Raw genomic sequence first — 16,992 nt, 5'->3', positions numbered from 1 at the left:
TATCAATGCCTGTTTCAGTCAATTACTATCATCCTGCTCCTCTGAACATTCTAATTATCTATGTCCTGTTTCAGTCAATGACTATCATCCTGTTACTCTGTCCATTCTAATTATCTATGTCCTGTTTCAGTCAATTACTATCATCCTGATCCTCTGAACATTCTAATTATCTATGTCCGGTTTCAGTCAATTACTATCATCCTGTTCCTCTGAACATTCTAATTATCTATGTCCTGTTTCAGTCAATTACTATCATCCTGATCCTCTGTCTATTCTAATTATCTATGTCCTGTTTCAGTCAATTACTATCATCCTGATCCTCTGAACATTCTAATTATATATGTCCTGTTTCAGTCAATTACTATCATCCTGATCCTCTGTCCATTCTAATTATCTGTGTCCTGTTTCAGTCAATTACTATCATCCTGATCCTCTGAACATTCTAATTATCTATGTCCTGTTTCAGTCAATTAATTTCATCCTGATCCTCTGTCCATTCTAATTATCTATGTCCTGTTTCAGTCAATTACTATCATCCTGATACTCTGTCCATTCTAATTATCTATGTCCTGTTTCAGTCAATTACTATCATCCTGAATCTCCGTCCACTCTAATTATCTATGTCCTGTTTCAGTCAATTACTATCATCCTGATCCTCTGAACATTCTAATTATCTATGTCCTGTTTCAGTCAATTACTATCATCCTGATCCTCTGTCTATTCTAATTATCTACGTCCTGTTTCAGTCAATTACTATCATCCTGTTCCTCTGTCCATTCTAATTATCTATGTCCTGTTTCAGTCAATTACTATCATCCTGATCCTCTGTCTATTCTAATTATCTATGTCCTGTTTCAGTCAATTACTATCATCCTGATCCTCTGTCCATTCTAATTATCTGTGTCCTGTTTCAGTCAATTAATATCATCCTGATCCTCTGAACATTCTAATTATCTATGTCCTGTTTCAGTCAATTACTATCATCCTGATCCTCTGTCTATTCTAATTATCTATGTCCTGTTTCAGTCAATTAATATCATCCTGATCCTCTGTCCATTCTAATTATCTATGTCCTGTTTCAGTCAATTAATATCATCCTGATCCTCTGAACATTCTAATTATCTATGTCCTGTTTCAGTCAATTACTATCATCCTGATCCTCTGTCCATTCTAATTATCTGTGTCCTGTTTCAGTCAATTAATATCATCCTGATCCTCTGAACATTCTAATTATTTATGTCCTGTTTCAGTCAATTACTATCATCCTGATCCTCTGTCCATTCAAATTATATGTTTCCTGTTTCAGTCAATTACTATCATCCTGATCCTCTGAACATTCTAATTATCAATGCCTGTTTCAGTCAATTACTATCATCCTGCTCCTCTGAACATTCTAATTATCTATGTCCTGTTTCAGTCAATTACTATCATCCTGATCCTCTGTCTATTCTAATTATCTATGTCCTGTTTCAGTCAATTACTATCATCCTGCTCCTCTGAACATTCTAATTATCTATGTCCTGTTTCAGTCAATTAATATCATCCTGATCCTCTGAACATTCTAATTATCTATGTCCTGTTTCAGTCAATGACTATCATCCTGTTCCTCTGTCCATTCTAATTATCTATGTCCTGTTTCAGTCAATTACTATCATCCTGATCCTCTGAACATTCTAATTATCTATGTCCGGTTTCAGTCAATTACTATCATCCTGATCCTCTGTCTATTCTAATTATCTATGTCCTGTTTCAGTCAATTACTATCATCCTGATCCTCTGTCTATTCTAATTATCTATGTCCTGTTTCAGTCAATTACTGTCATCCTGATCCTCTGAACATTCTAATTATCTATGACCTGTTTCAGTCAATTACTATCATCCTGATCCTCTGTCCATTCTAATTATCTATGTCCGGTTTCAGTCAATTACTATCTTCCTGTTCCTCTGAACATTCTAATTATATATGTCCTGTTTCAGTCAATTACTATCATCCTGATCCTCTGTCTATTCTAATTATCTATGTCCTGTTTCAGTCAATTACTTTCATCCTGATCCTCTGAACATTCTAATTATCTATGACCTGTTTCAGTCAATTACTATCATCCTGATCCTTTGAACATTCTAATTATCTATGTCCTGTTTCAGTCAATTAATATCATCCTGATCCTCTGTCCATTCTAATTATCTATGTCCTGTTTCAGTCAATTACTATCATCTTGATCCTCTGTCCTTTCTAATTATCTATGTCCTGTTTCAGTCAATTACTATCATCCTGATCCTCTGTCCATTCTAATTATTAATGTCATGTTTCAGTCAATTTCTACCATCCTGATCCTCTGTCCTTTCTAATTATCAATGTCCTGTTTCAGTCAATTACTATCATCCTGATCCTCTGTCCATTCTAATTATCTATGTCCTGTTTCATTCAATTACTATCATCCTAATCCTCTGTCCATTCTAATTATCTATGTCCTGTTTCAGTCAATTACTATCATCCTGATGCTCTGAACATTCTAATTATCTATGTCCTGTTTCAGTCAATTACTTTCATCCTGATCCTCTGTCCATTCTAATTATCTATGTCCTGTTTCAGTCAATTACTATCATCCTGATACTCTGTCCATTCTAATTATCTATGTCCTGTTTCAGTCAATTACTATCATCCTGAACCTCCGTCCACTCTAATTATCTAAGTCCTGTTTCAGTCAATTGCTATCATCCGGTTCCTCTGTCCATTCTAATTATCTATGACCTGTTTCAGTCAATTACTATCATCCTGATCCTCTGTCTATTCTAATTATCTATGTCCTGTTTCAGTCAATTACTATCATCCTGCTCCTCTGAACATTCTAATTATCTATGTCCTGTTTCAGCCAATTAATATCATCCTGATCCTCTGAACATTCTAATTATCTATGTCCTGTTTCAGTCAATGACTATCATCCTGTTCCTCTGTCCATTCTAATTATCTATGTCCTGTTTCAGTCAATTACTATCATCCTGATCCTCTGAACATTCTAATTATCTATGACCTGTTTCAGTCAATTACTATCATCCTGTTCCTCTGTCCATTCTAATTATCTATGTCCTGTTTCAGTCAATTACTATCATCCTGATCCTCTGAACATTCTAATTATCTATGACCTGTTTCAGTCAATTACTATCATCCTGATCCTCTGTCCATTCTAATTATCTATGTCCTGTTTCAGTCAATTACTATCATCCTGATCCTCTGAACATTCTAATTATCTATGTCCTGTTTCAGTCAATTACTATCATCCTGTTCCTCTGTCCATTCTAATTATCTATGTCCTGTTTCAGTCAATTACTATCATCCTGATCCTCTGAACATTCTAATTATCTATGTCCTGTTTCAGTCAATTAATATCATCCTGATCCTCTGTCCATTCTAATTATTAATGTCCTGTTTCAGTCAATTTCTACCATCCTGATCCTTTGTCCTTTCTAATTATCTATGTCCTGTTTCAGTCAATTACTATCATCCTGATGCTCTGTCCATTCTAATTATCTATGTCCTGTTTCAGTCAATTACTATCATCCTGATACTCTGTCCATTCTAATTATCTATGTCCTGTTTCAGTCAATTACTATCATCCTGAACCTCCGTCCACTCTAATTATCTAAGTCCTGTTTCAGTCAATTACTATCATCCTGTTGCTCTGTCCATTCTAATTATCTATGTCCTGTTTCAGTCAATTACTATCATCCTGATCCTCTGAACATTCTAATTATCTATGTCCTGTTTCAGTCAATTACTATCATCCTGATCCACTGAACATTCTAATTATCTATGTCCTGTTTCAGTCAATTACTATCATCCTGATCCTCTGTCCATTCTAATTATCTATGTCCTGTTTCAGTCAATTACTGTTATCCTGATCCTCTGTCTATTCTAATTATCTATGTCCTGTTTCAGTCAATTACTATCATCCTGCTCCTCTGTCTATTCTAATTATCTATGTCCTGTTTCAGTCAATTTCTATCATCCTGATCCTCTGTCCATTCTAATTATCTATGTCCTGTTTCAGTCAATTACTATCATCCTGATCCTCTGAACATTCTAATTATCTATGTCCTGTTTCAGTCAATTACTATCATCCTGATCCTCTGTCCGTTCTAATTATCTATGTCATGTTTCAGTCAATTACTATCATCCTGATCCTCTGTCTATTCTAATTATCTATGTCCTGTTTCAGTCAATTACTATCATCCTGATCCTCTGTCTATTCTAATTATATATGTCCTGTTTCAGTCAATTACTATCATCCTGATCCTCTGTCTATTCTAATTATCTATGTCCTGTTTCAGTCAATTACTTTCATCCTGATCCTCTGAACATTCTAATTATCTATGACCTGTTTCAGTCAATTACTATCATCCTGATCCTTTGAACATTCTAATTATCTATGTCCTGTTTCAGTCAATTAATATCATCCTGATCCTCTGTCCATTCTAATTATCTATGTCCTGTTTCAGTCAATTACTATCATCTTGATCCTCTGTCCTTTCTAATTATCTATGTCCTGTTTCAGTCAATTACTATCATCCTGATCCTCTGTCCATTCTAATTATTAATGTCATGTTTCAGTCAATTTCTACCATCCTGATCCTCTGTCCTTTCTAATTATCAATGTCCTGTTTCAGTCAATTACTATCATCCTGATCCTCTGTCCATTCTAATTATCTATGTCCTGTTTCATTCAATTACTATCATCCTAATCCTCTGTCCATTCTAATTATCTATGTCCTGTTTCAGTCAATTACTATCATCCTGATGCTCTGAACATTCTAATTATCTATGTCCTGTTTCAGTCAATTACTTTCATCCTGATCCTCTGTCCATTCTAACTATCTATGTCCTGTTTCAGTCAATTACTATCATCCTGATACTCTGTCCATTCTAATTATCTATGTCCTGTTTCAGTCAATTACTATCATCCTGAACCTCCGTCCACTCTAATTATCTAAGTCCTGTTTCAGTCAATTACTATCATCCGGTTCCTCTGTCCATTCTAATTATCTATGACCTGTTTCAGTCAATTACTATCATCCTGATCCTCTGTCTATTCTAATTATCTATGTCCTGTTTCAGTCAATTACTATCATCCTGCTCCTCTGAACATTCTAATTATCTATGTCCTGTTTCAGCCAATTAATATCATCCTGATCCTCTGAACATTCTAATTATCTATGTCCTGTTTCAGTCAATGACTATCATCCTGTTCCTCTGTCCATTCTAATTATCTATGTCCTGTTTCAGTCAATTACTATCATCCTGATCCTCTGTCTATTCTAATTATCTATGTCCTGTTTCAGTCAATTACTATCATCCTGATCCTCTGTCCATTCTAATTATCTGTGTCCTGTTTCAGTCAATTACTATCATCCTGATCCTCTGAACATTCTAATTATCTATGTCCTGTTTCAGTCAATTAATTTCATCCTGATCCTCTGTCCATTCTAATTATCTATGTCCTGTTTCAGTCAATTACTATCATCCTGATACTCTGTCCATTCTAATTATCTATGTCCTGTTTCAGTCAATTACTATCATCCTGAATCTCCGTCCACTCTAATTATCTATGTCCTGTTTCAGTCAATTACTATCATCCTGATCCTCTGAACATTCTAATTATCTATGTCCTGTTTCAGTCAATTACTATCATCCTGATCCTCTGTCTATTCTAATTATCTACGTCCTGTTTCAGTCAATTACTATCATCCTGTTCCTCTGTCCATTCTAATTATCTATGTCCTGTTTCAGTCAATTACTATCATCCTGATCCTCTGTCTATTCTAATTATCTATGTCCTGTTTCAGTCAATTACTATCATCCTGATCCTCTGTCCATTCTAATTATCTGTGTCCTGTTTCAGTCAATTAATATCATCCTGATCCTCTGAACATTCTAATTATCTATGTCCTGTTTCAGTCAATTACTATCATCCTGATCCTCTGTCTATTCTAATTATCTATGTCCTGTTTCAGTCAATTAATATCATCCTGATCCTCTGTCCATTCTAATTATCTATGTCCTGTTTCAGTCAATTAATATCATCCTGATCCTCTGAACATTCTAATTATCTATGTCCTGTTTCAGTCAATTACTATCATCCTGATCCTCTGTCCATTCTAATTATCTGTGTCCTGTTTCAGTCAATTAATATCATCCTGATCCTCTGAACATTCTAATTATTTATGTCCTGTTTCAGTCAATTACTATCATCCTGATCCTCTGTCCATTCAAATTATATGTTTCCTGTTTCAGTCAATTACTATCATCCTGATCCTCTGAACATTCTAATTATCAATGCCTGTTTCAGTCAATTACTATCATCCTGCTCCTCTGAACATTCTAATTATCTATGTCCTGTTTCAGTCAATTACTATCATCCTGATCCTCTGTCTATTCTAATTATCTATGTCCTGTTTCAGTCAATTACTATCATCCTGCTCCTCTGAACATTCTAATTATCTATGTCCTGTTTCAGTCAATTAATATCATCCTGATCCTCTGAACATTCTAATTATCTATGTCCTGTTTCAGTCAATGACTATCATCCTGTTCCTCTGTCCATTCTAATTATCTATGTCCTGTTTCAGTCAATTACTATCATCCTGATCCTCTGAACATTCTAATTATCTATGTCCGGTTTCAGTCAATTACTATCATCCTGATCCTCTGTCTATTCTAATTATCTATGTCCTGTTTCAGTCAATTACTATCATCCTGATCCTCTGTCTATTCTAATTATCTATGTCCTGTTTCAGTCAATTACTGTCATCCTGATCCTCTGAACATTCTAATTATCTATGACCTGTTTCAGTCAATTACTATCATCCTGATCCTCTGTCCATTCTAATTATCTATGTCCGGTTTCAGTCAATTACTATCTTCCTGTTCCTCTGAACATTCTAATTATATATGTCCTGTTTCAGTCAATTACTATCATCCTGATCCTCTGTCTATTCTAATTATCTATGTCCTGTTTCAGTCAATTACTTTCATCCTGATCCTCTGAACATTCTAATTATCTATGACCTGTTTCAGTCAATTACTATCATCCTGATCCTTTGAACATTCTAATTATCTATGTCCTGTTTCAGTCAATTAATATCATCCTGATCCTCTGTCCATTCTAATTATCTATGTCCTGTTTCAGTCAATTACTATCATCTTGATCCTCTGTCCTTTCTAATTATCTATGTCCTGTTTCAGTCAATTACTATCATCCTGATCCTCTGTCCATTCTAATTATTAATGTCATGTTTCAGTCAATTTCTACCATCCTGATCCTCTGTCCTTTCTAATTATCAATGTCCTGTTTCAGTCAATTACTATCATCCTGATCCTCTGTCCATTCTAATTATCTATGTCCTGTTTCATTCAATTACTATCATCCTAATCCTCTGTCCATTCTAATTATCTATGTCCTGTTTCAGTCAATTACTATCATCCTGATGCTCTGAACATTCTAATTATCTATGTCCTGTTTCAGTCAATTACTTTCATCCTGATCCTCTGTCCATTCTAATTATCTATGTCCTGTTTCAGTCAATTACTATCATCCTGATACTCTGTCCATTCTAATTATCTATGTCCTGTTTCAGTCAATTACTATCATCCTGAACCTCCGTCCACTCTAATTATCTAAGTCCTGTTTCAGTCAATTACTATCATCCTGCTCCTCTGAACATTCTAATTATCTATGTCCTGTTTCAGCCAATTAATATCATCCTGATCCTCTGAACATTCTAATTATCTATGTCCTGTTTCAGTCAATGACTATCATCCTGTTCCTCTGTCCATTCTAATTATCTATGTCCTGTTTCAGTCAATTACTATCATCCTGATCCTCTGAACATTCTAATTATCTATGACCTGTTTCAGTCAATTACTATCATCCTGTTCCTCTGTCCATTCTAATTATCTATGTCCTGTTTCAGTCAATTACTATCATCCTGATCCTCTGAACATTCTAATTATCTATGACCTGTTTCAGTCAATTACTATCATCCTGATCCTCTGTCCATTCTAATTATCTATGTCCTGTTTCAGTCAATTACTATCATCCTGATCCTCTGAACATTCTAATTATCTATGTCCTGTTTCAGTCAATTACTATCATCCTGTTCCTCTGTCCATTCTAATTATCTATGTCCTGTTTCAGTCAATTACTATCATCCTGATCCTCTGAACATTCTAATTATCTATGTCCTGTTTCAGTCAATTAATATCATCCTGATCCTCTGTCCATTCTAATTATTAATGTCCTGTTTCAGTCAATTTCTACCATCCTGATCCTTTGTCCTTTCTAATTATCTATGTCCTGTTTCAGTCAATTACTATCATCCTGATGCTCTGTCCATTCTAATTATCTATGTCCTGTTTCAGTCAATTACTATCATCCTGATACTCTGTCCATTCTAATTATCTATGTCCTGTTTCAGTCAATTACTATCATCCTGAACCTCCGTCCACTCTAATTATCTAAGTCCTGTTTCAGTCAATTACTATCATCCTGTTGCTCTGTCCATTCTAATTATCTATGTCCTGTTTCAGTCAATTACTATCATCCTGATCCTCTGAACATTCTAATTATCTATGTCCTGTTTCAGTCAATTACTATCATCCTGATCCACTGAACATTCTAATTATCTATGTCCTGTTTCAGTCAATTACTATCATCCTGATCCTCTGTCCATTCTAATTATCTATGACCTGTTTCAGTCAATTACTATCATCCTGACCCTCTGTCTATTCTAATTATCTATGTCCTGTTTCAGTCAATTACTGTTATCCTGATCCTCTGTCTATTCTAATTATCTATGTCCTGTTTCAGTCAATTACTATCATCCTGCTCCTCTGTCTATTCTAATTATCTATGTCCTGTTTCAGTCAATTTCTATCATCCTGATCCTCTGTCCATTCTAATTATCTATGTCCTGTTTCAGTCAATTACTATCATCCTGATCCTCTGAACATTCTAATTATCTATGTCCTGTTTCAGTCAATTACTATCATCCTGATCCTCTGTCCGTTCTAATTATCTATGTCATGTTTCAGTCAATTACTATCATCCTGATCCTCTGTCTATTCTAATTATCTATGTCCTGTTTCAGTCAATTACTATCATCCTGATCCTCTGTCTATTCTAATTATATATGTCCTGTTTCAGTCAATTACTATCATCCTGATCCTCTGTCTATTCTAATTATCTATGTCCTGTTTCAGTCAATTACTTTCATCCTGATCCTCTGAACATTCTAATTATCTATGACCTGTTTCAGTCAATTACTATCATCCTGATCCTTTGAACATTCTAATTATCTATGTCCTGTTTCAGTCAATTAATATCATCCTGATCCTCTGTCCATTCTAATTATCTATGTCCTGTTTCAGTCAATTACTATCATCTTGATCCTCTGTCCTTTCTAATTATCTATGTCCTGTTTCAGTCAATTACTATCATCCTGATCCTCTGTCCATTCTAATTATTAATGTCATGTTTCAGTCAATTTCTACCATCCTGATCCTCTGTCCTTTCTAATTATCAATGTCCTGTTTCAGTCAATTACTATCATCCTGATCCTCTGTCCATTCTAATTATCTATGTCCTGTTTCATTCAATTACTATCATCCTAATCCTCTGTCCATTCTAATTATCTATGTCCTGTTTCAGTCAATTACTATCATCCTGATGCTCTGAACATTCTAATTATCTATGTCCTGTTTCAGTCAATTACTTTCATCCTGATCCTCTGTCCATTCTAACTATCTATGTCCTGTTTCAGTCAATTACTATCATCCTGATACTCTGTCCATTCTAATTATCTATGTCCTGTTTCAGTCAATTACTATCATCCTGAACCTCCGTCCACTCTAATTATCTAAGTCCTGTTTCAGTCAATTACTATCATCCGGTTCCTCTGTCCATTCTAATTATCTATGACCTGTTTCAGTCAATTACTATCATCCTGATCCTCTGTCTATTCTAATTATCTATGTCCTGTTTCAGTCAATTACTATCATCCTGCTCCTCTGAACATTCTAATTATCTATGTCCTGTTTCAGCCAATTAATATCATCCTGATCCTCTGAACATTCTAATTATCTATGTCCTGTTTCAGTCAATGACTATCATCCTGTTCCTCTGTCCATTCTAATTATCTATGTCCTGTTTCAGTCAATTACTATCATCCTGATCCTCTGAACATTCTAATTATCTATGACCTGTTTCAGTCAATTACTATCATCCTGATCCTCTGTCCATTCTAATTATCTATGTCCTGTTTCAGTCAATGACTATCATCCTGTTCCGCTGTCCATTCTAATTATCTATGTCCTGTTTCAGTCAATTACTATCATCCTGATCCTCTGAACATTCTAATTATCTATGTCCTGTTTCAGTCAATTACTATCATCCTGATCCTCTGAACATTCTAATTATCTATGTCCTGTTTCAGTCAATTAATATCATCCTGATCCTCTGTCCATTCTAATTATTAATGTCCTGTTTCAGTCAATTTCTACCATCCTGATCCTTTGTCCTTTCTAATTATCTATGTCCTGTTTCAGTCAATTACTATCATCCTGATGCTCTGTCCATTCTAATTATCTATGTCCTGTTTCAGTCAATTACTATCATCCTGATACTCTGTCCATTCTAATTATCTATGTCCTGTTTCAGTCAATTACTATCATCCTGAACCTCCGTCCACTCTAATTATCTAAGTCCTGTTTCAGTCAATTACTATCATCCTGTTGCTCTGTCCATTCTAATTATCTATGTCCTGTTTCAGTCAATTACTATCATCCTGATCCTCTGTCTATTCTAATTATCTAAGTCCTGTTTCAGTCAATTACTATCATCCTGATCCTCTGTCCATTCTAATTATCTGTGTCCTTTTTCAGTCAATTAATATCATCCTGATCCTCTGAACATTCTAATTATCTGTGTCCTGTTTCAGTCAATTACTATCATCCTGATCCTCTGTCTATTCTAATTATCTATGTCCTGTTTCAGTCAATTACTATCATCCTGTTCCTCTGTCTATTCTAATTATCTATGTCCTGTTTCAGTCAATTACTATCATCCTGATCCTCTGTCCATTCTAATTATCTGTGTCCTGTTTCAGTCAATTAATATCATCCAGATCCTCTGAACATTCTAATTATCTATGTCCTGCTTCAGTCAATTACTATCATCCTGATCCTCTGTCTATTCTAATTATCTATGTCCTGTTTCAGTCAATTGCTATCATCCTGATCCTCTGAACATTCTAATTATCTATGTCCTGTTTCAGTCAATTACTATCATCCTGATCCTCTGTCCATTCTAATTATCTGTGTCCTGTTTCAGTCAATTAATATCATCCTGATCCTCTGAACATTCTAATTATCTATGTCCTGCTTCAGTCAATTACTATCATCCTGATCCTCTGTCTATTCTAATTATCTATGTCCTGTTTCAGTCAATTGCTATCATCCTGATCCTCTGAACATTCTAATTATCTATGTCCTGTTTCAGTCAATTACTATCATCCTGATCCTCTGTATATTCAAATTAACTATGTCCTGTTTCAGTCAATTGCTATCATCCTGATCCTCTGAACATTCTATTTATCTATGTCCTGTTTCAGTCAATTACTATCATCCTGATCCTCTGTCTATTCTAATTATCTATGTCCTGTTTCAGTCAATTGCTATCATCCTGATCCTCTGAACATTCTAATTATCTATGTCCTGTTTCAGTCAATTACTATCATCCTGATCCTCTGTCCATTCTAATTATCTGTGTCCTGTTTCAGTCAATTAATATCATCCTGATCCTCTGTCTATTCTAATTATCTATGTCCTGTTTCAGTCAATTACTATCATCCTGATCCTCTGAACATTCTAATTATCTATGTCCTGTTTCAGTCAATTACTATCATCCTGATCCTCTGAACATTCTAATTATCTATGTCCTGTTTCAGTCAATTACTATCATCCTGATCCTCTGAACATTCTAATTATCTATGTCCTGTTTCAGTCAATTACTATCATCCTGATCCTCTGTCTATTCTAATTATCTATGTCCTGTTTCAGTCGATTACTATCATCCTGTTCCTCTGTCCATTCTAATTATCTATGTCCTGTTTCAGTCAATTACTATCATCCTGATCCTCTGTCTATTCTAATTATCTATGTCCTGTTTCAGTCAATTACTATCATCCTGATCCTCTGTCTATTCTAATTATCTATGTCCTGTTTCAGTCAATTACTATCATCCTGATCCTCTGTCCATTCTAATTATCTGTGTCCTGTTTCAGTCAATTAATATCATCCTGATCCTCTGAACATTCTAATTATCTATGTCCTGTTTCAGTCAATTACTATCATCCTGATCCTCTGTCTATTCTAATTATCTATGTCCTGTTTCAGTCAATTACTATCATCCTGATCCTCTGTCTATTCTAATTATCTATGTCCTGTTTCAGTCAATTACTATCATCCTGATCCTCTGTCCATTCTAATTATCTGTGTCCTGTTTCAGTCAATTAATATCATCCTGATCCTCTGAACATTCTAATTATCTATGTCCTGTTTCAGTCAATTACTATCATCCTGATCCTCTGTCTATTCTAATTATCTATGTCTTGTTTCAGTCAATTACTATCATCCTGATCCTCTGTCTATTCTAATTATCTTTGTCCTGTTTCAGTCAATTACTATCATCCTGATCCTCTGTCCATTCTAATTATCTGTGTCCTGTTTCAGTCAATTAATATCATCCTGATCCTCTGAACATTCTAATTATCTATGTCCTGTTTCAGACAATTACTATCATCCTGATCCTCTGTATATTCAAATTAACTATGTCCTGTTTCAGTCAATTGCTATCATCCTGATCCTCTGAACATTCTAATTATCTATGTCCTGTTTCAGTCAATTACTATCATCCTGATCCTCTGAACATTCTAATTATCTATGTCCTGTTTCAGTCAATTACTATCATCCTGGTCCTCTGTCTATTCTAATTATCTATGTCCTGTTTCAGTCAATTGCTATCATCCTGATCCTCTGAACATTCTAATTATCTATGTCCTGTTTCAGTCAATTACTATCATCCTGATCCTCTGAACATTCTAATTATCTATGTCCTGTTTCAGTCAATAACTATCATCCTGATCCTCTGTATATTCAAATTAACTATGTCCTGTTTCAGTCAATTACTATCATCCTGATCCTCTGAACATTCTAATTATCTATGTCCTGTTTCAGTCAATTACTATCATCCTGATCCTCTGAACATTCTAATTATCTATGTCCTGTTTCAGTCAATTACTATCATCCTGATCCTCTGTCTATTCTACTTATCTATGTCCTGTTTCAGTCGATTACTATCATCCTGTTCCTCTGTCCATTCTAATTATCTATGTCCTGTTTCAGTCAATTACTATCATCCTGATCCTCTGTCTATTCTAATTATCTATGTCCTGTTTCAGTCAATTACTATCATCCTGATCCTCTGTCTATTCTAATTATCTATGTCCTGTTTCAGTCAATTACTATCATCCTGATCCTCTGTCTATTCTAATTATCTATGTCCTGTTTCAGTCAATTACTATCATCCTGATCCTCTGTCCATTCTAATTATCTGTGTCCTGTTTCAGTCAATTAATATCATCCTGATCCTCTGAACATTCTAATTATCTATGTCCTGTTTCAGTCAATTACTATCATCCTGATCCTCTGTCTATTCTAATTATCTATGTCCTGTTTCAGTCAATTACTATCATCCTGATCCTCTGTCTATTCTAATTATCTATGTCCTGTTTCAGTCAATTACTATCATCCTGATCCTCTGTCCATTCTAATTATCTGTGTCCTGTTTCAGTCAATTAATATCATCCTGATCCTCTGAACATTCTAATTATCTATGTCCTGTTTCAGTCAATTACTATCATCCTGATCCTCTGTCTATTCTAATTATCTATGTCTTGTTTCAGTCAATTACTATCATCCTGATCCTCTGTCTATTCTAATTATCTATGTCCTGTTTCAGTCAATTACTATCATCCTGATCCTCTGTCCATTCTAATTATCTGTGTCCTGTTTCAGTCAATTAATATCATCCTGATCCTCTGAACATTCTAATTATCTATGTCCTGTTTCAGACAATTACTATCATCCTGATCCTCTGTCCATTCTAATTATCTGTGTCCTGTTTCAGTCAATTAATATCATCCTGATCCTATGAACATTCTAATTATCTATGTCCTGTTTCAGTCAATTACTATCATCCTGATCCTCTGTCCATTCTAATTATCTATGTCCTGTTTCAGTCAATTACTATCATCCTGATCCTCTGTCCATTCTAATTATCTATGTCCTGTTTCAGTCAATTACTATCATCCTGATCCTCTGTCCATTCTAATTATCTATGTCCTGTTTCAGTCAATTACTATCATCCTGATCCTCTGTCCATTCTAATTATCTATGTCCTGTTTCAGTCAATTACTATCATCCTGATCCTCTGAACATTCTAATTATCTATGTCCTATTTCAGTCAATTACTATCATCCTGTTCCTCTGAACATTCTAATTATCTATGTCCTGTTTCAGTCAATTACTATCATCCTGATCCTCTGTCCATTCTAATTATCTATGTCCTGTTTCAGTCAATTACTATCATCCTTCTCCTCTGAACATTCTAATTATCTATGTCCTGTTTCAGTCAATTACTATCATCCTGATCCTCTGTCCATTCTAATTATCTATGTCCTGTTTCAGTCAATTACTATCATCCTGCTCCTCTGAACATTCTAATTATCTATGTCCTGTTTCAGTCAATTACTATCATCCTGATCCTCTGTCCATTCTAATTATCTATGTCCTGTTTCAGTCAATTAATATCATCCTGCTCCTCTGTCCATTCTAATTATCTATGTCCTGTTTCAGTCAATTACTATCATCCTGATCCTCTGTCCATTCTAATTATCTATGTCCTGTTTCAGTCAATTACTATCATCCTGATCCTCTGTCCATTCTAATTATCTATGTCCTGTTTCAGTCAATTACTATCATCCTGATCCTCTGAACATTCTAATTATCTATGTCCTGTTTCAGTCAATTACTATCATCCTGTTCCTCTGAACATTCTAATTATCTATGTCCTGTTTCAGTCAATTACTATCATCCTGATCCTCTGTCCATTCTAATTATCTATGTCCTGTTTCAGTCAATTACTATCATCCTGTTCCTCTGAACATTCTAATTATCTATGTCCTGTTTCAGTCAATTACTATCATCCTGATCCTCTGTCCATTCTAATTATCTATGTCCTGTTTCAGTCAATTACTATCATCCTGCTCCTCTGAACATTCTAATTATCTATGTCCTGTTTCAGTCAATTACTATCATCCTGATCCTCTGTCCATTCTAATTATCTATGTCCTGTTTCAGTCAATTACTATCATCCTGCTCCTCTGAACATTCTAATTATCTATGTCCCGTTTCAGTCAATTACTATCATCCTGATCCTCTGTCCATTCTAATTATCTATGTCCTGTTTCAGTCAATTACTATCATCCTGCTCCTCTGAACATTCTAATTATCTATGTCCTGTTTCAGTCAATTAATATCATCCTGATCCTCTGAACATTCTAATTATCTATGTCCTGCTTCAGTCAATTACTATCATCCTGATCCTCTGTCCATTCTAATTATCTCTGTCCTGTTTCAGTCAATTACTATCATCCTGATCCTCTGTCTATTCTAATTATCTATGTCCTGTTTCATTCAATTACTATCATCCTGATCCTCTGAACATTCTAATTATCTATGTCCTGTTTCAGTCAATTACTATCATCCTGATCCTCTGAACATTCTAATTATCTATGTCCTGTTTCAGTCAATTAATATCATCCTGATCCTCTGTACATTCTAATTATCTATGTCCTGTTTCAGTCAATTACTATCATCCTGTTCCTCTGTCCATTCTAATTATCTATGTCCTGTTTCAGTCAATTACTATCATCCTGATCCTCTGTCTATTCTAATTATCTATGTCCTGTTTCAGTCAATTACTGTCATCCTGATCCTCTGAACATTCTAATTATCTATGTCCTGTTTCAGTCAATTAATATCATCCTGATCCTCTGTACATTCTAATTATCTATGTCCTGTTTCAGTCAATTACTATCATCTTGATCCTCTGTCCTTTCTAATTATCTATGTCCTGTTTCAGTCAATTACTATCATCCTGATCCTCTGTCCATTCTAATTATTAATGTCATGTTTCAGTCAATTTCTACCATCCTGATCCTCTGTCCTTTCTAATTATCAATGTCCTGTTTCAGTCAATTACTATCATCCTGATCCTCTGAACATTCTAATTATCGATGTCCTGTTTCATTCACTTACTATCATCCTGTTCCTCTGTCCATTCTAATTATCTATGTCCTGTTTCAGTCAATTACTATCATCCTGATCCTCTGTCCATTCTAATTATCTATGTCCTGTTTCAGTCAATTACTATCATCCTGCTCCTCTGAACATTCTAATTATCTATGTCCTGTTTCAGTCAATTAATATCATCCTGATCCTCTGAACATTCTAATTATCTATGTCCTGCTTCAGTCAATTACTATCATCCTGTTCCTCTGAACATTCTAATTATCTATGACCTGTTTCAGTCAATTACTATCATCCTGATCCTCTGTCTATTCTAATTATCTATGTCCTGTTTCATTCAATTACTATCATCCTGATCCTCTGAACATTCTAATTATCTATGTCCTGTTTCAGTCAATTACTATCATCCTGATCCTCTGAACATTCTAATTATCTATGTCCTGTTTCAGTCAATTACTATCATCCTGTTCCTCTGTCCATTCTAATTATCAATGTCCTGTTTCAGTCAATTACTATCATCCTGATCCGGGTCTATTCTAATTATCTGTGTCCTGTTTCATTCAATTACT

This window comes from Heterodontus francisci, unplaced genomic scaffold (assembly GCF_036365525.1).
Source record: "Heterodontus francisci isolate sHetFra1 unplaced genomic scaffold, sHetFra1.hap1 HAP1_SCAFFOLD_186, whole genome shotgun sequence".
In the NCBI taxonomy this organism is placed as follows: Eukaryota; Metazoa; Chordata; class Chondrichthyes; order Heterodontiformes; family Heterodontidae; genus Heterodontus; species Heterodontus francisci.
This window is presented reverse-complemented; position numbering follows the sequence as displayed.